Raw genomic sequence first — 26,055 nt, 5'->3', positions numbered from 1 at the left:
TTTTTCAAGTATAGTTAATTGGATAGAGCTGGTTTTAGTTTCAAGGACATGTGCATCAGTTTCCATAATTTACGATTTTGATATTTCAAATTAAAATGCTTTCCTTCCCCAATTAAAATATCTGCAACATGAGGTGATGTAAAGACATTCCCCTTTCATATCTCTGTTGCTGTAATAAATACAGTACAGACCAAAAGTTTGGTTTAATAAGTGGGATTTCTTGCCTTATAAATGGGGTTGGGACCATCAGTTGTGTTGTGCAGAAGTCTGGTGGATACACAGCTGATAGTCCTACTGAATAGACTGTTAGAATTTGTATTATGGCAAGAAAAAAGCAGCTAGGTAAAGAAAAACGAGTGTCCATCATTACTTTAAGAAATAAAGGTCAGTCAGTGTGAAAAATTGGGAAAACTTTGGGAAAAAAAAAAAAAATTGGGAAAACAAAGAAACTGGCTCACATGAGGACCGCCCCAGGAAAGGAAGACCAAGAGTCACCTCTGCTTCTGAGGATAAGTTTATGCGAGTCACCAGCCTCAGAAATCGCAGGTTAACAGCAGCTCAGATTAGAGACCAGGTCAATGCCACACAGAGTTCTAGCAGCAGACACATCTCTTCAACAACTGTTAAGAGGAGACTTTGTGCAGCAGGCCTTCATGGTAAAATAGCTGCTAGGAAACCACTGCTAAGGACAGGCAACAAGCAGAAGAGACTTATTTGGGCTACAGAACACAAGGAATGGACATTAGACCAGTGGAAATCTGTGCTTTGGTCTGATGAGTCCAAATTTGAGATCTTTGGTTCCAACCACCGTGTCTTTGTGCGACGCAGAAAAGGTGAACGGATGGATTCTACATGCCTGGTTCCCACCGTGAAGCATGGAGGAGGAGGTGTGATGGTGTGGGGGTGCTTTGCTGGTGACACTGTTGGGGATTTATTCAAAACTGAAGACATACTGAACTAGCATGGCTACCACAGCATCTTGCAGCGGCATGCTATTCCATCCGGTTTGCGCTTAGTTGGATCATCATTTATTTTTCAACAGGACAATGACCCCAAACACACCTCCAGGCTGTGTAAGGGCTATTTGACCAAGAAGGAGAGTGATGGGGTGCTACGCCAGATGACCTGGCCTCCAAAGTCACCAGACCTGAACCATATCGAGATGGTTTGGGGTGAGCTGGACCGCAGAGTGAAGGTAAAAGGGCCAACAAGTGCTAAGCATCTCTGGGAACTCCTTCAAGATTGTTGGAAGACCATTTCCGGTGACTACCTCTTGACGCTCATCAAGAGAATGCCAAGAGTGTGCAAAGCAGTCATCAAAGCAAAAGGTGGCTACTTTGAAGAACCTAGAATATAAGACATATTTTCAGTTGCTTCACACTTTTTTGTTAAGTATATAATTGCACATGTGTTAATTCATAGTTTTGATGCCTTCAGTGTGAATGTACAATTTTCATAGTCATGAAAATACAGAAAAATCTTTAAATGAGAATGTGTGTCCAAACTTTTGGTCTGTACTATATATGTGACAAATATATGAGACTCAGACAAGAATTGTACACTCAGACACTGGCTGTGTGTTATTTTCTTTTCTCCGATGCATCATATTGATTCTATTTATCTAATTAGAACCAAAAATGGCAGACAGATTTAGAGATAATTATCTCAATCCCAATGAGCTCTTCTTGGAAGGGCTACCACAACAGGTACTACCCCCAACGGGGACACAACGAACATCAGCGAATGGTAAATCAGCGAAAAGGCCCTCCCATGCTGCCTAATACTACTTCCTTTTCCAGTTTTTCCGTCACCAACTTCGGGTGACGGTAAGCAGACTGTAAGTTTTTTTCTAGTGAGTGGGACTTTAAAAGGCAGGGCTGGTATAGTAAACCCCTCCTCAAAGCCGACCGCTAGTAATTCGGCTTTGGCCCTGTCAGGGAATCTATTTAGAAAAGGACGCATCTCTTGTAGTTTCACTGGCATCACTCCCTTGGAAATTACCAGGAGGAGCTTTTCCTTTCGTTTTTCTAAAACATTTCCCAGCCCCATGGTCTAATTGCCTTCCTCTGCTCGTCGTATCATAAATGCTTGCATCCAGTTAGTGAAGGTCTGTGGAATTAACCGCCACCTGCGCTTCATCTCATCATCTTTTTTGCTATTGTCGCTCCTCCTTTTATCCAGATTAAACTTTTCAAGTGGCAAAAGAGAAAATATTTCCACATACTCATCCCTCCATATTTACTCCCTTACTTCTTTCTTTAAATGAGCACCCAACGGACCTTCAAAGCAAACGTATACTTCCCCATTGGCCCTATCATCCTGATTAATTTTTTCTCCTCTATCCATTTCAGTCTGCAACGACACGGAAATCGGGCCTAGTCTCTGAAAGCTATCTTGCGCTGGCGGGTATGCATCATTGTTGTTGACCCATGCCCCCACCTGAGCCGGAGGTCTATTCTTCCCTTCTAACCTTGCTATGCAATCCTTCAGTGTGGCTAGCAAACTTTGAACCCCGTGCCCCTGTGAGAATGTACCAAACTGTTACGCTCACACCCGGACTGACTGGCGTGAGCGTGATTAGTGATCCCACTGTACCATGAACCGAGGAGTGCCTGGAGGGACGTAACTAAGTATCAACCCGATCCGACCAAGGTCGCACGGCGGCTCATTCGACTCCATGAACCAAGAAAGAACCGAGTAGAGGGACCAGGTGCTACTCCAGGTCAGACCCCGGTCACAGCTGTTGACCCACACCGGGAAATGCAGGAATAGGCAGGTTAGACTGGCATGTAGACAGGTGGGTACTGGCAAACACGGCTGGTATGCAGACAGGTGGATATTGACAGGCACAGCTGGTATGCAGACAGGTGGGCACTTGCAGGCACGGCTGCCTTGCAGACAGGTGGGCACAGGCAGGCATGGCTGACATGCAGAGAGGCGGGTACTGGCAGGTAGAAACGCAGGCAGGTTAGGGACCTGTACAGACTGGGACACAGGAATGGAGCCGCAGGTGCGGTAGACGAACAGAGCAGAGCAAAACCCGCAGATGCGGTAGACAAGCTGAGCAGAGCAAAACCCGCAGATGCGGTAGACAAGCTGAGCAGAGCAAAGCAAGCAGATGTGGTAGACAAGCTGAGCAGAGCAAAACCCGCAGATGCGGTAGACAAGCTGAGCAGAGCAAAACCCGCAAATGCGGTAGACAAGCTGAGCAGAGCAAAACCCGCAGATGCGGTAGACAAGCTGAGCAGAGCAAAACCCGCAGATGCGGTAGACAAGCTGAGCAGAGCAAAACCCGCAGATGCGGTAGACAAGCTGGGCAGAGCAAAACCCGCAAATGCGGTAGACAAGCTGAGCAGAGCAAAACCCGCAGATGCGGTAGACAAGCTGAGCCGAGCAAAACCCGCAGATGCGGTAGACAAGCTGAGCAGAGCAAAGTAAGCAGATGTGGTAGACAAGCTGAGCAGAGCAAAACCCGCAGATGCGGTAGACAAGCTGAGCAGAGCAAAACCCGCAAATGCGGTAGACAAGCTGAGCAGAGCAAAACCCGCAGATGCGGTAGACAAGCTGAGCAGAGCAAAACCCGCAGATGCGGTAGACAAGCTGAGCAGAGCAAAACCCGCAGATGCAGTAGACAAGATGAGCAGAGCAAAACCCGCAGATGCGGTAGACAAGCTGAGCAGAGCAAAACCCGCAGATGCGGTAGACAAGCTGAGCAGAGCAAAACCAGCAGATGCGGTAGACAAGCTGAGCAGAGCAAAACCCGCAGATGCGGTAGACAAGCTGAGCAAAGCAAAACCCGCAGGTGCGGTAGACAAGCGAAGCAGAGCGCAACCGCCGGAGCGGTGAACAAGCAGAGCAGAAGGTGAAGACAGACAGGACAGGGCTCTGTTCACATGGAACAGACTGGAAAATACAGGAAGATGGTTAAAACACAGGAGGTAGATACGGAGGCAGGGAAAGGGGACAAGCAGAACCAGATACACACAAGGTACTTACAATGAAGTAGCGAGTGGACACAAAACTCACAAACAGAAGTACAAAGACAACGAGTTGGAGTTAAGTGCAAGTTCAGACACTGCAGGCAAAGGGAAGGTACAGACATAGAGAGAAACAAGTAACGGGCTAGGACACTGTTCAGACAGGAACTGAACCGGGAATAAGATACAGGAACGAGCCTGGGAACTCAGCCCCCAGGGTGGCGGAAACAGACTAGAAGTCAGAGATACAGGTAGCTGCCCTGGGTACTCGGCCCCCAGGGTGGTGGAAACAGAGTCAGGACAGGACCTGGCAACTAACAGTTGCACAGAACACAGACTGTAAGAAAGTGTTGCTCAGGCCCCTCCCACTGGGTGGAGGGGGTTTAAGTATCCAGTGACTCACAGCAATAGGCTGGGGATGCATTAGGACTGTGCACACAGTAGCTATAAGAAACAAGCAGAAAGCCGCGCCGATGCCCTAAGCAATCAGACAAGAGACATGGACACAGCAGGTACTGGAGCAAAGAGTGCAGCATGGACTGACAGGTAAGATTGCAGTCTTGCATGGTGGGAGGTGGTGCACCATGCAAGCATGCCGCCAGGGATGTTACAGTACCCCCCCCTTTACGCCCCCTCTTCCTCCAGCCAGCAAGGATTTTCTGTAGAGAATTTGGAGGCCGATCCTTCTCCTCAAGAAGATTTCCTCTTCTGTCCACTAGAGGGAGCAAAGCTGGTCTCATCATCTTGGTAACTAGGATGCTTCCTTCCATCTGGCCATCCTCAGCAACAGATGAAGTGGGCAAGGTACCAGGAACAGGACACAGGAAAGTATCTCTCCACTTATCAATATCGGGTAGCACCCCAAAGGATTCACGAGACAACTGGAGGTCCTCCACCAGGTTGGAGGGGTGCAGAGACTCGGGGTTAACCACCGCCTTGACGTACACTTTGCCAAGCTTACTGGATGAAGTGGGCGAAGTACCAGGTACAGGGTGCAGAAAAGTCTCTCTCCATTTGTTATCAGGTAGCACCCCAAAGGATTCACGAGACAACTGGAGGTCCTCCACCAGGTTGGAGGGGAAAAGAGACTCGGGGTTAACCACCGCCTTGACGTACACTTTGCCAAGCTTACTGGATGAAGTGGGCGAAGTACCAGGTGGGCGAAGTACCAGGTACAGGGTGCAGAAAAGTCTCTCTCCATTTGTTATCAGGTAGCACCCCAAAGGATTCACGAGACAACTGGAGGTCCTCCACCAGGTTGGAGGGGAAAAGAGACTCGGGGTTAACCACCGCCTTGACGTACACTTTGCCAAGCTTACTGGATGAAGTGGGCGAAGTACCAGGTACAGGGTGCAGAAAAGTCTCTCTCCATTTGTTATCAGAGAGCACCCCGGAGGATTCAGGAGGCAACTGGAGGTCCTCCGCATGGTTGGAGGGGTGCAGAGACTTGGAGGTAGCCACCGCCTTTATGGACTTATTGCCAGATTTGTTAGAGATGGAGGATCCTTGATTAGGGATCAACTTCAGTCTGGTTTCTGAGATGACATGTCTGCGAGGTGGGGTGGTGCCTAAAGCCAGATCATTGGTACAATCGTCGAGACTGTGTGGGAACAATGCCTCCGCTTCCCTTCCTTCGGAGACTTCAGCGCACAGCGAGTCAGCGACAAGCAGATCTGGTGAAGAAGAAGAAGAAACTGCTGACTGTCCTGAAGATATGGGGACTGGACACCTCTTGCACCTCAGCAGTCCCCCAGGAAACACCATACAGGATCTCCAGACCTGAGCGGGCACTATATCTCTCGGCTCTGGACGACCTGTGGGTAAACCAGACAGCACCTGTAATGTGAACTTCTTCATGTGTAATGCTCCAATCTGGAGCTTAATTTGTACAGACATATTTTGACTGTTTCTGAGTAGGGCTCATCCTTCTGCTGACAATGCCCAAACCGGCTTCTAGATTTGTCGGACGGGAATCAGACACCGACTCTTCAAGGCTTTAAGCCCGAAACTTCCGGTTAATCCGAGGCCTTCAATTGCCACAGAGACAGTCATGGTCATCTGTGGAGAGGAAACACTAACGCCAAGGGCAGCCTCTCCTACAGGCCTAATGTCTTGGGATTCTCCAACCTTCGCTCGAGAAAGACCGTCAGGGGGTCTCAAACAACCGCAGCGGGACCGCAATCTGATTTTGTGACTGAGTTCTGGCCTCTGCTTTGCCTGACGAACATAGACATCTTTCATGGATTCTGTGCGGGTAGCTGCCTCTACAGACTGGGGAAGGAAAGTATTCTGTGGAGCATTGTCATCCTGTGTGGGTTCTGTGTGGGCAGCAGTCTCTTCAGGCTGGAGAACTGGTAGGCTACATACACACATTACCCATCGGGGCTGCTCCGGGATACTGGGAAGGGAAGCTTTAGCAGAAGCCTCAGGGTTAGGGTCATCGAAGACCATTAGAAAGGCCACCAGGAAGGCTTGCAGGTCAGAGACGATAGGATCCCATGCTTCCCATAGGGGGGTGATCCATATCAAGGCATCACCCGCTAGGTAGGACATCATGAATGCTACTTTAATCCGATCAGTAGGAAAATAGTGAGCATAGAATTTGAAATGCAGCATGCATGGCTCCACAAATGCATGGCTTCGTTTTGGATCTCCATAGTACCATGGTGGATCCACAGGAACGAGTGCTGATAGATCCATTTGGACTGGTGCGTAAATCGCCTGGGCCACAGCTTGAGAAAAAAAAAAGTTTTTCTTGGTGCACGTATTCGCCAGACAAGGATTCAAAATGTCTCTGAGAGCGAAGGGCCGTGGGGCTCAACGGGAACCATGGCCTGAGCAAACTGTTACACTCACGCCCGGACTGACTGGCGTGAGCGTGATTAGTGATCCCACTGTACCATGAACCAAGGAGTGCCTGGAGGGGCGTAACTAAGTACCAACCCGATCCGACCAAGGTCGAACGGCGGCTCAGTCGACTCCGTGAACCAAGGAGGAACCGAGCAGAGGGACCAGGTGCTACTCCAAGTCAGACCCCGGTCACAGCTGTTGACCCACACCGGGGAATGCAGGAATAGGCAGGTTAGACTGGCATGTAGACAGGTGGGTACTGGCAAACACGGCTGGTATGCAGACAGGTGGATATTGACAGGCACAGCTGGTATGCAGACAGGTGGGCAGACAGATGGAAAGGGGAAGGAAAAGAAGGGGAAGGGAAAGGAGAAGGAAGGGAAGGGAGAAAGAAAGGAAGAGAAAAAAGGAAAAAGAGGGAAAGGAGAGAGTTTTATTTTAAATGGGAATTTTTTTTTTTTTTTTTTGTTGTTTTATGTCTGTCTGGTTAGTGAGTCTTATATGTCCAGGTCTGTATTCTGTTATGTGATGCATCTTTGTATCTATCTTTGTATCTATGCATGTTTGGTGATTGTCCTCAGATCATATACTGACTTCTCAGTATTCCTGGTTTGGACTGCAATTCTTTCTTTCTTTTTTTTTTTTTTTTTTAATGCTAGCACTTTCTTGTGTGATCACTATTATTCTCTGCAGCGGACGCGCTGCTCCTGGGGTTTTTGCGTTCCATCGTGGAACGCAAGCCTCTTCTTTATTATGACTACGTGCATAGTTCATTGCTCTGCGTGTTTACCCTTCTGACTGGATATGACGTTTACTTTACTTCCACCCCCGTTCCACCGTATTGTACGGGTGGGACGCACCTTTGACAATAATAGCTTCAGGGCTGTATTTGGCGCCCTCTGCTTTGGACCGGATATGACGTTTAACCCATTTCCGTTTGCGTTCCACGTGGACTAGGTGGAACACATTCTGATGAGAACAGGCCTGTCTACACACCATAGGGAGACAAACACTCACCTGAAACTAGTCACACCATTTGGGATCAACTATATAACACACACATGTGCTCTTAGACAACATACCCCTGACGAAGCTGCGTCTGAGCAGCGTAACGCGTAGGGTCTCTGGTGCCAGCAGGTAATTATTCTTCCATAGATTTTTTATTTACTTATTTTCTTGACTTGACCACTCAGGAATGCCTGGCTTGTTATTTATATGTGGATCAACTGTGCCACGTCATATATGACTTTGGTGACACAATCTGGCCAATACCTCTAAAATATGGGCCCCCATTGCCAATAGACCATCTCTCCTACTCATTCCTTGATTCACTTATATTATTTAGGGGGGTTTGCTTTGTCATAAACACATATTTTGACTGGTTATGCTGTGCTATTTATAGCCAGGGTTGCTTAGTTGGTCTACATTAATCGAATGTTATATAAGTGATGTAAAATATACCTGTGGCACATAACATAGTGGGGTTTATTGCTATTTTTATGCATATTATCATGAATTCCCCCATATGAAGATTGCACATGTTTTTGTCTGTTTTAAATGCTTTTAAAAAAATTTTCTTTTGTTGTCTAAATGTAATCATGTAATAAAGATTTTTTTCACTTTTCCAACATTGGGTGTGCATGGTTATATATCCTGAGTCTTTTTCTTCCGAATAATAGGCAGGTTAGACTGGCATGTAGACAGGTGGGTACTGGCAAACACGGCTGGTATGCAGACAGGTGGATATTGACAGGCACAGCTGGTATGCAGACAGGTGGGCACTGGCAGGCACGGCTGGCGTGCAGACAGGTGGGCACAGGCAGGCACGGCTGACATGCAGAGAGGCGGGTACTGGCAGGTAGAAACCAGGCAGGATAGGGACCTGTACAGACTGGGACACAGGAACGGAGCCGCAGGTGCGGTAGACGAACAGAGTAGAGCAAAACCCGCAGATGCGGTAGACAAGCTGAGCAGAGCAAAACCCGCAGATGCGGTAGACAAGCTGAGCAGAGCAAAACCCGCAGATGCGGTAGACAAGCTGAGCAGAGCAAAACCCGCAGATGCGGTAGACAAGCTGAGCAGAGCAAAACCCGCAGATGCGGTAGACAAGCTGAGCAGAGCAAAACCCGCAGATGCGGTAGACAAGCTGAGCAGAGCAAAACCCGCAGATGCGGTAGACAAGCTGAGCAGAGCAAAACCCGCAGATGCGGTAGACAAGCTGAGCAGAGCAAAACCCGCAGATGCGGTAGACAAGCTGAGCAGAGCAAAACCCGCAGATGCGGTAGAAAAAGCAGAGCGGAGCAAAACCGCAGGTGCGGCAAACAAGCGAAGCAGAGCGGAACCGCCGGAGCAGTGAACAAGCAGAGCAGAAGGTGAAGGCAGACAGGACAGGGCTCTGTTCACATGGAACAGACTGGAAAATACAGGAAGATGGTTAAAACACAGGAGGTAGATACGGAGGCAGGGAAAGGGGACAAGCAGAACCAGATACACAAAAGGTACTTACAATGAAGTAGCGAGTGGACACAAAACTCACCAACAGAAGTACAGAGACAACGAGTTGGAGTTAAGTGCAAGTTCAGACACTGCAGGCAAAGGGAAGGTACGGACATAGAGAGAAACAAGTAACGGCCAAGGCACTGTTCAGACAGGAACTGAACCGGGAATAAGATACAGGAACGAGCCTGGGAACTCAGCCCCCAGGGTGACGGAAAGAGACTAGAAGACAGAAATACAGGTAGCGGCCCTGGGTACTCGGCCCCCAGGGTGGCGGAAACAGAGTCAGGACAGGACCTGGCAACTAATAGTAACACAGAACACAGACTGTAAGAAAGTGTTGTTTAGGCCCCTCCCACTGGGTAGAGGGGGTTTAAGTATCCAGTGACTCACAGCAATAGGCTGGGGATGCATTAGAACTGTGCACACAGTAGCTATAAGAAACAAGCAGAAAGCCATGCCGACGCCCTAAGCAATCAGACAAGAGACATGGACAGAGCAGGTACTGGAGCAAAGAGTGCAGCATGGACTGAGAGGTAAGATTGCGGTCTTGCATGGTGGGAGGTGGTGCACCATGCAAGTGTGTCACCCCAGGCCTGGATGCCACAAATATTAAAGGCTGTGTCTGAGAGCAGGAGGGAGGTTCCCTGGTCAGGGACAATTAGCATACAGCACCTCCTGTCCCAGGCCAGTAGGGGGAGCTGGCTGCCCCTATAAAAGCTGGAACTGAGGGCATGGTTAGTGAGAACTGGATGACCTAGCTCAGGACTGAGACTAGTCCCAGAGAAGGAGGGACAGTTGAGCTGTAGCCAAGGAGTCCGTGAGGCAGAGGAGAAGCTGCGAGCCAGGGACAGAGGCGACGAGAGCCGGTCCTGGCTGAGAGAATCACCACTGGACAGGCTGTCAGGGTTGCAAGCCCTGCAGCAGATAACCAACCCGCAAGGGATTTCAGGTCCCTTGGCCTAAGAAGCCTGGAGGTCCGCCACACAGAGGGACTGGTATAACACGGAGAAGCAAAATGTACCTAAGGCTCGAGTCGCAAGCCATACAGGCGAAGTACATGGCCAGCTCAGGGACGTGGGCTATTACACCACGAAAAGGGGGATAGTCAGCAAGGGCAGAGAGAGAACGGTAGGCCTTCACACTCACCCTGACCAGTGGGGCTCGCCGTTTCCCGCCATCTTCAGCCGTTTTCCCGCCATCTTCAGCCGCTTTCCCGCCAACGGGTGCCATTTTCGGGATGCTGCGTGGGAAGAAGAGGGGCGTGGACGTCCAAACCGCGTGAGACCTGAAGCCCCGCCCTACGCACCGACGCTGCGCAAGGTCCTGGAAGGAGAGAGAGAGACGCTGACGTCACCAGGACGCAACGCAAGGTCCTCGCCCGGAGCAGCACCAGCGGAGCCGCGGCCTACGGAAGAGGATCACCAGAAGGTAGGCCACGGTTAACTAGGGGGGAGGAAGATGACGGACGCGGAGGGACCTTCTACTACCAGCGTGGCTGCAGCAGTGGTGATGCCGTTCTCCATGCCCTACATCTCCGGAGCAGCCTGGCTGCCCCAATACTCAGGGGAATCCCATACATTAACTGACTTTAAGGAAAGACTGCACAGTTTATTTAAAGTTTATCCCCTGACAGAAGAACAGAAAGTGAGCATTCTGACGGGGCAGCTAACCGGTCCAGCCCAGCAGGAAGTGAAATCATGGTCAGATGAGGAGAAAAGGACTGTAAAGGACATTCTGACCCGGCTGCGGAGTACCTTTGATACCCGTACCTCAGCAGAAATCAAAATGCGGTTCTATGGCTGTAAGCAGCGAGCCCAAGATAGTATCAGAGACTATGCCTTGAACCTGCAAGAAGCTCTGGGAGCAATTAAACAAGCTGATCCTGGCAGCGTGCAGGACACCGATAAACTGTTGACTGACCAGTTCATAGAAGGTCTGCTGTCCAGCGCCCACAGAACCCAGCTGCGCCTCATGGCCCTACAGAACCCCGATTTGACTTTTGCGCAGTTCAAAGATAGGGCCATCCGGGTGCTCCGAGAACCCGCACCAGGTGGCGCTGTAGTTTCCCGGCACCCTGCCATCACTTACCACCAGGAGGCGGCGCCCTACCCCGCAGACCTTGTGGGGGCTGATGCGCAGGCCCTAAATCCATCCCAGCCTGCCAACCTGCACCATCAGGTCCAAGAATTAACCAAGAGTGTTGCTGCATTGACCAGGACCGTACAGTCGTTGCAGATGGAACCATCAAGACCAATCAAGCTGGCTTCCAGTCCAGAGGATGTCCCGTGGAGTCGACAGAGGAGGATCCCATCGTTCATAGGGAGGCCCGCCGACCGTTACACCGAGGATGGACAGCCAATTTGCCGCCGTTGCAGCCAGCCAGGACACATAGCCAGGTACTGTACTTTAAATGGGTCCGACCTGGGGCAGAGGGCCAACCCCCAGGCATAAGGTCATCAGGCCCGTCTAATTGGCGCGATAAGTACGTGGGGGGACACCCAGTCTTACCCGTAGTGCTGGACGGTATCCCCATGAGAGCACTGCTGGACACCGGGTCTCAAGTGACTACCATCCCCTACCTACTTTTCAAGCGGTACTGGAGTGACGCTGACATAACCCGCTATCCAGACGATGACTTAAGCATCATCGCCAGCAATGGCCAACCCGTGCCGCAGGTGGGGTTCAGAGAGATGACCATCAAGATTGGTAAGGTTGAACTGCCGGCACAGGGAGTGATCATTGTGGACATTGACCGTCGTGAAAGTCACCCTAAAATAACCTTGGGTACTAATGTGATTGAAAACTGTCTTTCAGAAGTAATTGTGATTTTGCAGCAGGTGGCGATGAATGCTAGCTCCAGCCAACAGAGGGTCCTCCAGAAAGAGATAAGAGCCCTGATGAGACGGCAACAGGTAGAACTGTCTGGTGGTGAGATCGGTAGCGTGAGGATGAGCGACCCGTTCCCCATTGCCGTGCCTCCCAAAAGCGAAATGATGATCTGGTGTCGGACTGCAATCGGGTTAAGAGGGAGAGACTACCAAGCCATGGTAGAACCCGTGTACTCAGACAGCAGGCCCACCATTTTGACAGCCCGGGGGTGGTTGATGTCCGCCATGGAAGGGTGCCCGTCCGGATCTTAAACATCGGGGAAAGGGAAGTACACTTGCCCCGGTACGCTACACTAGCCAAATTGTTTGCCGTCGAGCACAATGCTATCAGGGTCGTGGAACCCTTGCCTCCATCTCCCCCGGTGGAGGGTAATGGCTCCCAGAAACACAAGGAGGACTGGTGGCAGAAACTCCATGTGGGTGCTGACTCCACTCCCCTGCACCAAAAACAAGGAGTCTACCGGGTGGTTCAGGAGTTCGAGAGAATTTTTAGTAAGCACCCGCTAGACTTCGGCCGAGTAAAGGGAGTAGAACACCACATCCCCACGGGGAGCCACCCACCAATAAAAGAGAGACACAGACCTGTACCCCCTTTACATTATCAGAACGCAAAGGGCATGCTGAGAGAAATGAAGGAAGCTGGGGTCATTAGAGATAGCTGTAGCCCCTGGGCAGCTCCCTTAGCTTTGGTAAAAAAGAAAGATGGTACCATGAGAATGTGCGTGGACTATAGACAAATCAATCGTATCATCCATAAAGATGCGTACCCGTTACCTAGGATAGAGGAGTCTTTAGCCTCACTAAAATCAGCTAATTTCTTCTCTACTTTGGATCTTACTAGCAGGTACTGGCAGTTTCCTGTGGCAGAGGCTGACAAGGAGAAGACCGCCTTCACCACCCCGATGGGATTGAGCGAATTCAACTGTATGCCATTCGGACTCTGCAACGCACCTGGGACCTTCCAGAGGCTGATGGAATGCTGTCTAGGGCACTGAAACTTCGAGACGGTCCTACTTTACCTGGACGATGTGATCGTCTATTCGAAGACCTACGAGGACCATCTAAAACACCTGGCAGAGGTGTTCGAAGCCCTGGCAGGCTATAGCATGAAAGTGAAACCCTCTAAGTGCCATCTGTTAAAGCCGAAGGTACAGTACCTGGGACACGTGGTGAGTGCAGAAGGAGTAGCCCCCGACCCCGACAAGGTCACAGTAATCAAGAGCTGGCCAAGCCCCTCAAACATCAAAGAAGTGAGGCAGTTCCTTGGGCTGGTAGGCTACTACCGAAGGTTCATCCCCGGGTTCACAAAGATGGCAGCTCCAATGCAGGACCTCCTGATAGGTCAATCCAAGACCAGAAGTCAAAAGCCACCCTTCAAGTGGGACAAACCGAAAGAGGAGTCCTTCTGCCAGTTGAAGATGGCCCTCAGATGCCAGCAATGTGGGGCTGGGAGCCGTACTGTCACAGAACCAGCAGGGCAGAGAAAGGGTGATCGCGTACGCCAGCCGGAAGCTGAGGCCCACTGAAAGAAACCCGGAGAATTACAGCTCCTTCAAGCTAGAATTCTTGGCAGTGGTGTGGGCCGTCACAGAACGGTTTAAGCATTACCTGGCCTCCGCAAAGTTCGCTGTGTACACGGACAACAACCCGCTGACACACCTGGACAATGCAAGACTATAGGTGCCCTAGAACAGCGGTGGATGGCCCAGCTATCCAATTATGACTTCACAATCAAATACCAGGCAGGCAGGACCAACGCCAACGCAGACGCCCTATCAAGAATGCCTCACCTACCCGAAGGAGAAGAAAACTCGGAAGAGCTGGAGGAAATAGAGCTCCCTGCATTCCACTGGTATGGGGCCACTCAGTATTCTCACCGGGTAAAAGACAAAGACCTAACCACCGTCATGTTCAACCCCTTACCCCACCACGGCTGGGCTGAAATGCAAGATAGTGACCCTACAGTTTGCCGGTGAAAGACCTGTTAACCCAGGCAGACGCTAGCCCTGGCCCGGACGCTCCAGAGGAAGCCAAGCAGATATGGAAGGAGAAAAGCAGGCTATTCCTCTACGAGGGTAAGCTGTGCAGAAGGCTTGTCAACCACCGGACGCACGTAGTGGTCCCAAGGCGAGATGCAGCAATGGTCCTGGAGGCCTACCATGACAGAGCGGGACACTTCGGGTGGAAGAAACTGGAGTTCCTACTGAGAGAGCGGTTCTACTGGATCGGTATGAGAGGGGCCATAGAGAAGTGGAGCAGGGACTGCGGCCCATACCACCTCAGAAGGAAGGACCGTACCAGCCAGAAGACACCCTTGAGGCCCATCGTCACCAGGCAGCCTCTTGAGCTGGTAGCTCTGGACCATGTGAAGTTGGCTCCAAGCCGGTCCGGCTACATCTATGCCCTCACGATTGTCGACCATTACTCCCGGTTCCTGGTGGTGGTTCCTGTTAAAGACCTGACAGCCCAAACAGCAGCCAGAGCCTTTCAGCAACACTTCTGCCGTCCACACGGGTATCCGGAACAGGTCTTGACAGATCAAGGTCCAGCGTTTGAGGCGGAAGTCTTCCAGGAGTTCTGCAACCTCTACGGCTGTAGGAAGATTCGTACAACGCATTACCACCCGCAAACCAACGGGCTGTGTGAGAAAATGAACAATATCGTCATTGATCTCCTCAAGACGTTGCCCCTGGAAGAACGCAGCCTGTGGCCGGAGAAGCTGCCAGATCTGATTGACTTGTACAACCATATCCCGGTGAATGCTACAAATTGCACCCCGGCTTACCTGATGCGCGCAAGACCAGTTAAGCTGCCGATAGACCTGGAGATGGGAGTTCTGACACCCGAGGACACCTCCCCAGACGCGGACTGGGATACGGAACGGCGGCTACAGTACAAGAAGATACAGGAGAGTGTGGAGAGGAATCTGGCTCAAGCGAGAGTAAAGCAAGAGAGGCTCTTCAACCAACACGCCCCTGCTGGTCCCCTGGAACCTGGTGAGCAGGTCCTGAAGCGGAAGAGAAGGCTTCACAAGCTGGACGACCAGTGGGAGAGAGACCCGTACACAGTACTGCAGTCCGACCACAACAACCCGAAGGTATGTGTGATTACCAAGGATGGAGGAGAAACCACTAGCACCGTCTCCAGAGACCACCTAAAACGGTGCCCCGAGCAACTACAGAGTCCAAGTGAAGAGCAAGATGACCTTGAACCCGCAGAGGACAAGGAAGAAATGATCAGCACAGTTCTCGGAGAGTTCCCCCGGACCTGGACTCGGATAAATGACGCGATAGTGGTACCCGTCCTAGACTTCCTTCAACCTACCCAGCAGGAGCCTACAGGAGAACAGGAAGAACAATAAGAACAAGCAGCCCCAGAGGCAGAAGAACCCATGCCAGCAGCCCAGGAGAGTCAATCCTCTGCTGACAGTGAGCCTGCCATGTCTGCGGTAAGCCAAAGGACCCACAGACAGCTGCCTGCCCTGCCTGTAAACCCAGCTAGTAGCAATACCCTAAATACTAGTGGGGAAAGCCAGGTTAGACCACCACCAGACAGTGGGTTACGGAGGTCAACCTGGAGCACTAGGGGTCAAATACCAGCTCGCTGGAAGATCTAAAATGCACAGTGTATATATTTAATGTTTTATGTTAGTACCCTGGTTATTAATACTGTTTTCCCAGTTTTTCTAGATATATGGACTAACAGGTTATGAACTTTGAGTAACCGGGACTTCCTTGTAAATATGTTCGGAGCCTAACCAAAGGAATGAATAAAGACTGTCAAGGACTCGGGGCAAGGACAGACCCCCACCTGGTTAAGGCTCCCGTTGTGTTGGTGAAATGGACACCCGGTCACGGATCATACTGTGACCCTCTCCTTTTGTTGGTGATATGGACACCCGGTCACAGGCCACACTGTGACCTAAAGAACTCAATATGTGATGTTGTTCGTTATTTCCTTCCCTGTTGTGTTTATGGTTATGTATTTATACCCTGTATTTGTGTTTCCTGTTTAGTCCCGGAGTACTAAATTTTACTAGGGGGGAATGTGTCACCCCAGGCCTGGATGCCACAAATATTAAAGGCTGTGTCTGAGAGCAGGAGGGAGGTTCCCTGGTCAGGGACAATTAGCATACAGCACCTTCTGTCCCAGGCCAGTATGGGGAGCTGGCTGCCCCTATAAAAGCTGGAACTGAGGGCGGGGTTAGTGAGAACTGGACGACCTAGCTCAGGACTGAGACTAGTCCCAGAGAAGGAGGGACAATTGAGCTGTAGCCAAGGAGTCCGTGAGGCAGAGGAGAAGCTGCGAGCCAGGGACAGAGGCGACGAGAGCCGGTCCTGGCTGAATCACCACCGGACATTGGGGTCCGAGGCTGTCAGTGTTGCAAGCCCTGCAGCAGATAACCAACCCGCAAGGGATTTCAGGTCCCTTGGCCTAAGAAGCCTGGAGGCTCCGCCACACAGAGGGACCGGTACAGCACGGAAAAGCCAAAGGTACCTAAGGCCCGAGTAGCAAGCCATACAGGCGAAGTACACGGCCAGCTCAGGGACGTGGGCTATTACACCACAAAAAGGGGGATAGTCAGCAAGGGCAGAGAGAAAACGGTAGGCCATTACACTCACCCTGAACAGTGGGGCTCGCCCGAATGCCCTCAGACACCCAGGCCCATTCCTGCCCGGTACTCCTGTTGGGTCAGTAGTAATAGCTACAATAAAGACCCTGGACTGTTTGAAGCGGACTCTGAACTCTTATTACTGCGGCCTACACCATCACCCCCAGCATCCACCTACATTGCTCTGAGGCTACACTCTTCCCGTGCGGAGTTATCCTATCCCTGTGCTGCACACCAACACCAGCCTCAGCGGTCTGCCTTGCAGCGGCGGTCATCCCTGACCGCAATCCATGGGTGGCGTAGTCGGACATTCATAGCTCTACAAATAGACTGCCACAGCATTTGGTCTGACCACCCTGAGCCACGGGATCGGGTTGCCACTACTACTCCCAGCATTGCACTGAAGCCCGGTTCCGGGTACCCCACGGCCCAGGGGGCGAGTCACAAGCACGCCGCCAGGGATGTTACACAAACTAGCCGGTGACCCCTTTACATTACCCGTTCCTACACTTTAAGGTACCTCCCCTATTTCCAGACTGCCCACATTACCATGTGACATTAAAATAGACGGAAATGGACGTGACAAAGAATCATACTCACCAGAACGCATAGGGGGACACACCCCACCGGCCAGAAAGTCTGTATCCGGACGATCTTCCTGTGTTGACGGTCTTGGTAAATAGCATCTTGTAGGAGAACATAAGGGGAGTTGTGAGCCGCCCCTTGGCCCCTCCCCGCTGGATCTGCCTTGTTCCTGAGACGCCGATAACGTTGGCCTTCAGGGATAAGGTGGGCTTATCCCCCCGCCGCCGTCTGCCATGTACCCCAGGAGACCGCGCCGCAGGTCCTCCCAGGTAAAACTAAGATTCCCAGAGTGTGTTTCTAGAACCCCCTCTAGAGGGCTCCGTGATTGTCCCAGGCCCGCATCCGTGGCCGGATCCTCCACCTGTTGTTCTCTTCTCACCACTGCCGCCCGGTCACGTTGTCTTTCAGAGGAGGCAGGCCGCCCCACAGGCACATCGCGGCGGCGGCCCACTGCAGCACTGATGACGCTCTTCCGCTGATGCTGGCCCGCCCACCACCGTTGGGCTAGGCCTCGCTTGTGGATCCCTCGCAGCCCAGCTGAGTACCTCGGTGATAAGGCCTGGGCCGGAGGGTCCCGAGAGGGGCTCCTTCGCTGGCGCCAAGCCCGTGGTCAGTCTGGGGAGAACCGCATCGGGGGGCGGGATCATTTTGCTGGGTGCTCCAGCAGCCCTGCAACGGTAGTGTTTTCAGATGCAGCTCCCGCACATCCGCGTCCCACAATTTGAAATTATGTCAATAAACACCACAATTTGATTAATTCATTGAGTACTGTCATAAGATTGGTCTGTCATTGTTTTACCTACCTTCTCATGATTCCTTGATCTAGAGTATGAGTTATTGTGTAATACTGCAAGGTGTTTGTATGTTCTCCCTGTGTTTGCGTGGGTTTCCCCCAGGTTTTCCGGTTTCCTCCCACACTCCAAAGACATACTGATAGGAAATGTAGATTGTGAACCCCAATGGGGACAGTGCCGATAATGTCTGTAAATTGTCTGAATTGTAAAGCGCTGCGGAATATGTTGGCGCTATATAAATAAAAAAAATATTATTATTATACTTCTGCCAGGAATGTGTCAGTTGATCAAGTCTATGTGAACCATATCTAAATTATTGCAAGGTTTTATTTTATTTTTGGATGAAATAAAGAAGACATCATTTCAGTTTTTTGACCTTCTCCCCATACTGTCCCCTCATCCCACATACTTTCTTTCAACATGTGCCATCTAGCTGCTCTACCTGATTCTCTCCGTGTTTCATGAAAAACTACAGCCCCCTGGTTCTCTGAATGGAGAGAAAAGAAGCTTGTTGGCACTCATAAGTAGAAAAAACAAAATCAAATACAGTGTCTTGAAAAAGTATTCATACCCTGTGAACTTTTCACATTTTTTCACGTTACATCCACAAACTTAAATGTATTTTATGGGATATACCAACCAACACAAAATAGCAAGTATTTGTGAGATGTAAAGGAAATGATACATGGTTTTCTAATAATTTAAAAAAATATAAATCTGAAAATTGTGACGTGCATAAGTATTATCCCCCTGAGTCAATACTTTGTAGGAGAAAATTTCACTGCAATTACTGCGGCATTTCTTTTGGGGTATGTCTCTATGAGCTCTGCACATCTAGAGGCTTAGCCCACAGTCCCCTTATCAGTATTTGGTCAGTATTCAGTCAGTATTTTTTCTCCGGAGTAGGAGCCAAAACCAGGAGTGGGTGATAAATGCAGAATTGGTGACTTCTTTCTATTATACATTTTCTCTGATTGTTCCTCACCTGGTTTTGGCTCCTGCTCCTTAGAAAAAATACTGACCGAATACCGTCCAAATACTGATAGTGGGGCCATGGCCTTAAGGGGCCGTGGCCTTAAAATGTTTTTTGGCAGTATGTTTAGGGGAGTTGTCCTGCTGGAAGGTGAACCTACGCCACAGTCTCAAGTCTTTTGCAGCCTCTAACAGGAATTGGCCTGTAATTAGCTCCATCAATCTTCCCATCAACTCAGACCAGATTCCCTGTCCCTGCTGAAAAATAGCATCCACACTGCATGATGCTGCCATCCAGGGGCGGAACTACCGCCCGTGCAGCCGGTTCATTGAACGGGGGCCCCGAGGGAGAGGGGGCCCCTCCAGCAGGGCCGCCATCAGGGCATGACTGCCCTGACTCCAGTATGGGGCCCAGCCGGTAGGGGCCCCCTTGGGGGCCCCCCTCTTGTGCGTCTCTCTCCTCATGGGGCCCCCGGCCCCATGCTAAGAGCCGGGTCCGGGACATCTCAGCGCTGCGCTGCTGCGGCAGCGCTTTCATGATTCCCCTGACTTCCGGTCATGTGACGGCGCCGTCACATGACCGGAAGTCAGGAGAACCTGGTGTCAGCGATTTGGATGAGCGCCAGGATTCTGCAGGGATCGCATGGGGGTAAGTATAACAAGTTTTTTTTTTTTTTAAATACAATTTACTAGGAGTGGGGGGAATGGGAGATGCACATGTGGTGGAGGGGGATGAGAGAGGTGCACATGTGGGGGAGGGGGATGAGAGAGGGGCACATGTGGGGGAGGGGGATGAGAGAGGGGCACATGGGGGGGATGAGAGAGGGGCACATGTGGTGGAGGGGGATGAGAGAGGTGCACATGTGGGGGAGGGAGATGAGAGAGGGGCACATGTGGTGGAGGGGGATGAGAGAGGTGCACATGTGGTGGAGGGGGATGAGAGAGGTGCACATGGGGGGGATGAGAGAGGGGCACATGTGGTGGAGGGGGATGAGAGAGGTGCACATGTGGTGGAGGGGGATGAGAGAGGTGCACATGTGGTGGAGGGGGATGAGAGAGGTGCACATGTGGGGGAGGGGAATGAGAGAGGTGCACATGTGGGGGAGGGGGATGAGAGAGGTGCACATGTGGGGGAGGGGGATGAGAGAGGTGCACATGTGGGGGAGGGGGATGAGAGATGTGCACATGTGGGGGAGGGGGATGAGAGATGTGCACATGTGGGGGAGGGGGATGAGAGATGTGCACATGGGGGGGATGAGAGAGGGGCACATGTGGGGGAGGGGGATGAGAGATGTGCACATGGAGGGGTGAGTGCTGCACATGGGGGGATGAGAGCTGCACATGGGGGAATTGGGAGAAAATGAGCTGCACATGGGGGAATTGGGAGTAGGGGGATAACGAGCTGCACATAATGAATGTGGGGTGGGGGACAGTAAATGATAAATGATGATGGGGTGGGGAGAGCACGGACATGATATAATGAATTGGGGCAGGGGGTGCATGTAAATAATGAATGCGGGGAGCAGGAAGTATAGAGTAGGGGGCGTTGCGGATGCAGGAGTGTAACTGGTAACAAATTGGCGGAAAGAGTAGAGGTTCTAATTAAATTATATATTAAGTGCCTATTTACAGTTAATGGGGGCACCGTGGTGGATTACAATTTATATTTGGAATGGTAGGTTGCATAATAACTAACCATATATTGATGGTGGATGCACGTCTGTATTCAGCTGTGTAATGTAGAAGTTGGGGAATGTGCTCTAGATAACTGTGTTATTTTATGCAGAGACGAGTCCTGGCTGGAAGACGTGATGGCGGTCTGTGCTGGATGAAGGAGAAAAGCGTAGCTAAAGGACTTCACCTAGAGACGTCACCAGTGAGTCAGTGTATTACATGTACACTTACACTATATACTATGTACCGGGCTCCTGTGTATAATGTCACTGGTGATCACTGTATTACCTGTACACTGACACTATATACAGAGCTCCTGTGTATAATGTCACTGGTGATCACTAGATTACCTGGACACTTACATTATACATACCATGTATAGAGCTCCCGTGTATAATGACACTTATGGTAATATTAGTAATGTGGTGGTAATATTAGTAATGTGGTGGTAATATGTGGTCTGGTCATGGTGTGGCAGTCTTTCCCCCTTCTGTGTGGTATTATTCGGTCACTATGTTGTGGTAATATGTGGTCTGGTCATGGTGTGGCGGTATTCCCTGTATGTGGTATTATTGGGCATTTTAAAAAAAAAATGTATATGACACATTCCCTTAGAGAAAACTAAATAAAAATATATCTAAAAAGAGTATTGGATATTTTAAGAAAATTTTAATAGGTTAGAGTAGGGCCCGGCCAGAAGAGTCTACCTTATCGTGGTGGCGGCTTTAAAAATCTTTTGGCCAAAGCAAAAGCTGATGGCTATGTATGTGGCACCGTCACATGGCCGAACGTCAGGAGAGCCTGGTGGCAGCGACGTGGACGAGCGCCAGGATTCTGCAGGGATCGCATGGGGGTAAGTATAACAAGTTTTATTTGTTTTAAATACAATTAATTAACTAGGAGTGGGGGGGATGAGAGATGCACATGGGGGGGAGGGTGAGAGATGCACATGGGGGGGATGAGAGATGCACATGGGGGGGGATGAGAGATGCACATGGGGGGGGTGAGAGATGCACATGGGGGGGTGAGAGATGCACATGGGGGGATGAGAGATGCACATGGGGGGGATGAGAGATGCACATGGGGGGATGAGAGATGCACATGGGGGGGATGAGAGATGCACATGGGGGGGTGAGAGATGCACATGGGGGGGTGAGAGATGCACATGGGGGGGATGAGAGATGCACATGGGGGGGTGAGAGATGCACATGGGGGGGTGAGAGATGCACATGGGGGGGGGTGAGACATGCACATGGGGGGGTGAGAGATGCACATGGGGGGGTGAGAGATGCACATGGGGGGGAGGTGAGAGATGCACATGGGGGGGGGATGAGAGATGCACATGGGGGGGATGAGAGATGCACATGGTGGGGGGTGAGAGATGCACATGGGGGGGTGAGAGATGCACATGGGGGGTGAGAGATGCACATGGGGGGGATGAGAGATGCACATGGGGGGGGATGGGAGATGCACGGGGGGGGATGGGAGATGCACGGGGGGGGTGAGCGATGCACATGGGGGGGTTATGTTTACATAACTTTGTTGCCTTATGAAGCGCAGGGGGGGGGCCCCAAAAAATTTCTTGCACAGGGGCCCACTACAGTCTGTGTCCGCCCCTGCTGCCATCATCATGTTTGACTGTGTTTTCAGGATGATGTGCAGTGTTAGTTTTTCTCCACATTGAGACCAAAAAGTTCAACTTTGGTCTCATCTGACCAGAGCACCTTCTTCCACATGCTCTGTCCCCTACACGTCTTTTTTCCAAACTGCAAACGGGACTTCTTATGGCTTGCTTTAAAAAATTGCTTTCTTCTTCCCATTATTCCATAAAGGCCAGATTTGTGGAGTATAAGACTAAAGCCATGTTCACACGTTAAATATTTAGTCAGCATTTGTAAGCCAAAATTAGGAGAGGAACAATTAGAGGGAAAGTACAGTATAATAGAAACACGTCACCACTTCTGTATTTATCACCCACTCCTGGTTTTGGCTTACACATACTGAGGTAAAATACTGACCAAATACTGAACGTTAGTGGCCTAACACTTCACAAATTCTTGCTATGTTGTAATGTTATCATGTAAAATCCCAATAAAATACATTTCAGTTTGTGGGTGTAACGTCAAAAAATGTAGAAAAGTTCACGGGGTATGAATACTTTTTCAAGGCACTGAATGAAGCCACAAGGGGGGCATTATTAATATCTCCCCCTCCCCCAGCCAAATACAGTAATGATTTTCTCGTTCTAGCACCAATATAGTAATAATGTCCCCCATTCTGCCCAAAATATACTTAGAATGTGAACTGAATGTGATGTGGGGCATCATTATCTGAATAAGGCTATGTGCCCACGATGCAGAAATGCTCAGGATTTTTCCTGAGTGTTTCTGCATCTCCCTGGCAGAAAAAAACGCATGCGGATTGTACATGCGGATTGTACATGCGGATTGTACATGTGAATTGTACATGCGGATTGTACATGCGTTTTTCCTACCAGGGACATGCGGAAGTGAAGCGTTCTTCACATGCATTTCCACATGCGGGTTGTCAATCGATTTTAGCATCACTTGGAAAGTGCTTGACAACTTGGTCACATTATATAAATCCATGCAAACGGCATATATAGTGTGACCGTAAAAGAATGGTAAAAAAATAAAAAAATAAATATTATACTTACCTTCTGATGGCCCCCAGTGTCCTTGTCTTGGCTTGCCGGCAGCTCGGGGTCGACTGAAGGACCTGCCGACGTCAGCGGTCGAGTGACCTGTCACATAACTAAATGACGCCATGGCAGGTCCTTTTCAGACCATCGCGAGCTGCCGGCAAGCCAGGACGCATCGCTGAGGAGACCGGGGGCCATCAGAAGGTGAATATAATGTTTTTTTTTAATTTTATTCTTTTTTTTACAGGTACTATGGTACCCGGGTCCAGAGGAGAGTCTCCTGTCCTCCACACCCGGGTACCATCCGCACATTGAAACGCTTGGATTCCGCATGTACAGATGCAGTGATGCGGATTCCATGCGTTCCAATGCAAGTCAATGGCTGCCAAAACGCAGCGCTTCCGCAAAATAATTGGTAGTGCTGCGTTTTTTTCCACAATGATAATCCGCAGCGGAAATTTCCGCAGCATGTGCACAGCACATGCAGATTATCATTGGGGAACATGGCAGGCCTTCTACCAAGCGTTTTTTAAGTGTTTCTGCAGCGGAATTGCTGTTGCGGAAACGCTTAAAAAACGCTTCGTGGTCACACTGCCTAAGGCTACAGTCACACATCCAAGAGAAATGGGCCACTTTTTTCTCAGGTGTCATCCTATTTGCATCTGGGTTTTTTTTCACTAAAGATGTTCGCTCACTTCATGACGATTAAAAGCCCTTGGAAGGTCACAAGTTTTCATTCACGTTTCTCACTAAGTAACACATATGAATGTAAAACGGAAGCTTCTGAAGCCTTTTGATTTGAATCTGTCTCACGGATCCCGCAGCCAAGTCTGATCCACGGATTAGCATAGGATCTGCTCTGTATCTCATGGATCTCACACCCGGATCCGTGTTTTTCATGGATGTGTGTATAGAGCCATTTAATTCTATGTCTGGTTGCTGGCCACGAAAAAATGGACAGACTATGGATGTGTCCCACGGATTTGTGACTGTAGCCTACCTTATGTGATATTTGTGTCCCAAAAGCATTTAACCCTTTAAATACAGAAGTTACTTGTTCAAATCTGTATAGTGCTAGTCTGCCCACTTTATGCCAGCTTTAAAACCAAGAGCACACTGTGCCAGGCTGGAATGAAATGACTGATGGGGGGCATCTCTCTCCCTCTCTGCATGACTGAAATGGGATCTCTGCAGCCCAAACCCATTTGACCCTTAGTGGTAGCGTAGCTACCGAGGGGGAAGAGGGGGCGGTCACCCCGGGCCTCATGCTCTGAGGGGGCCCACCCGGAGCTACGCTACTGTAACTGTATTGGCGTGCACAGAATGCTTTTACAGTTACAATCCGGGCAGAGCAGGGAGCCTGGATGTCCCTGCACTGCCCGGCAGCCGATATGCGGCCCATGAGCAGGAGGTGGGGGGCCCCGGTGCCAGCATTCGGCTCCCCCGCCCGTCATCGCCGCAAGTTAACTGATGATCAGTCCTCCCTCTGCATCTGACGTCAATGACGCGTCAGATGCAGAGGGAGGACTGATCATCAGTTAACTTGGCGCCCGGCCCGCTGTCCTGAGATGTGTGCGGGCCGGGCACCCGGAGAGGTGAGTACTGTGTTTATTTATTTATTTTTCCTTTGGGGGGGGGGGGGGGGGATCATGCTACATACTTTGCTTATGGAGGGGGGAGGAGATTATACTACAGACTGCCTATGGGGGGGGTTATAGTACAGACTGCCTATGGGGGGGGAGATTATGCTACAGACTGCCTATGGGGGGTTTATGCTACAGACTGCCTATGAGGGGATTATGCTACAGACTGCCTATGGGGGGGATTATGCTACAGATGCCTTGTGTGGGGGGATTATTCTACAGACTGCCTTTGGCGGGGAGATTATGTTACAGACTGCCTATGGGGGGGATTATGCTACAGACTGCCTATGGGGGGGATTATGCTACAGACTGCCTATGGGGGGATTATGCTACAGACTGCCTATGGGGGGGATTATTCTATGGACTCTTCCTATGAGGGGATTATACTATATGAAGGACTATCTGGTAAATTATACTATATGTAGCCTATTTATACAGTGTGGGGATTAGCGTTAGGGACATACAGTGTGGGAGATAATGTGGGGTCTTTGCACAGTATGGGGGCTTTTATACAGTATGGGAGATAATGTGGGGTCTTTGTATAGTGTGGGGGCCATCATACAGTGTGGGAGATAATGTGGGGTCTTTGTATATTGTGGGGGGCCATCATACAATGTGGGAGATAATGTGGGGTCTTTGCATTGTGTGGGGGCTTTCATACAGTGTGGGAGATAATGTGGGGTCTTTGTATAGTGTGGGGGCCATCATACAGTGTGGGAGATAATATGGGGTTTTTGTATAATGTGGGGGCCATCATACAGTGTGGGAGATAATGTGGGGTCTTGGCACAGTGTAAGGGCTATCATACAGTGTGGGAAATAATGTGGGGTCTTAGTGCAGTGTGGGGGCCATCATACAGTGTTGGAGCCATCAGTTTGGAGGCTACTAAGGGGTCAGCA

Source organism: Phyllobates terribilis, unplaced genomic scaffold (genome assembly GCF_046119375.1).
Source record: "Phyllobates terribilis strain yellow unplaced genomic scaffold, ASM4611937v1 Scaffold_5__5_contigs__length_657084704, whole genome shotgun sequence".
NCBI classification, from domain to species: domain Eukaryota; kingdom Metazoa; phylum Chordata; class Amphibia; order Anura; family Dendrobatidae; genus Phyllobates; species Phyllobates terribilis.
The sequence above is the reverse complement of the archived record's forward strand: the minus strand, read 5'-3'. Positions refer to the sequence as shown.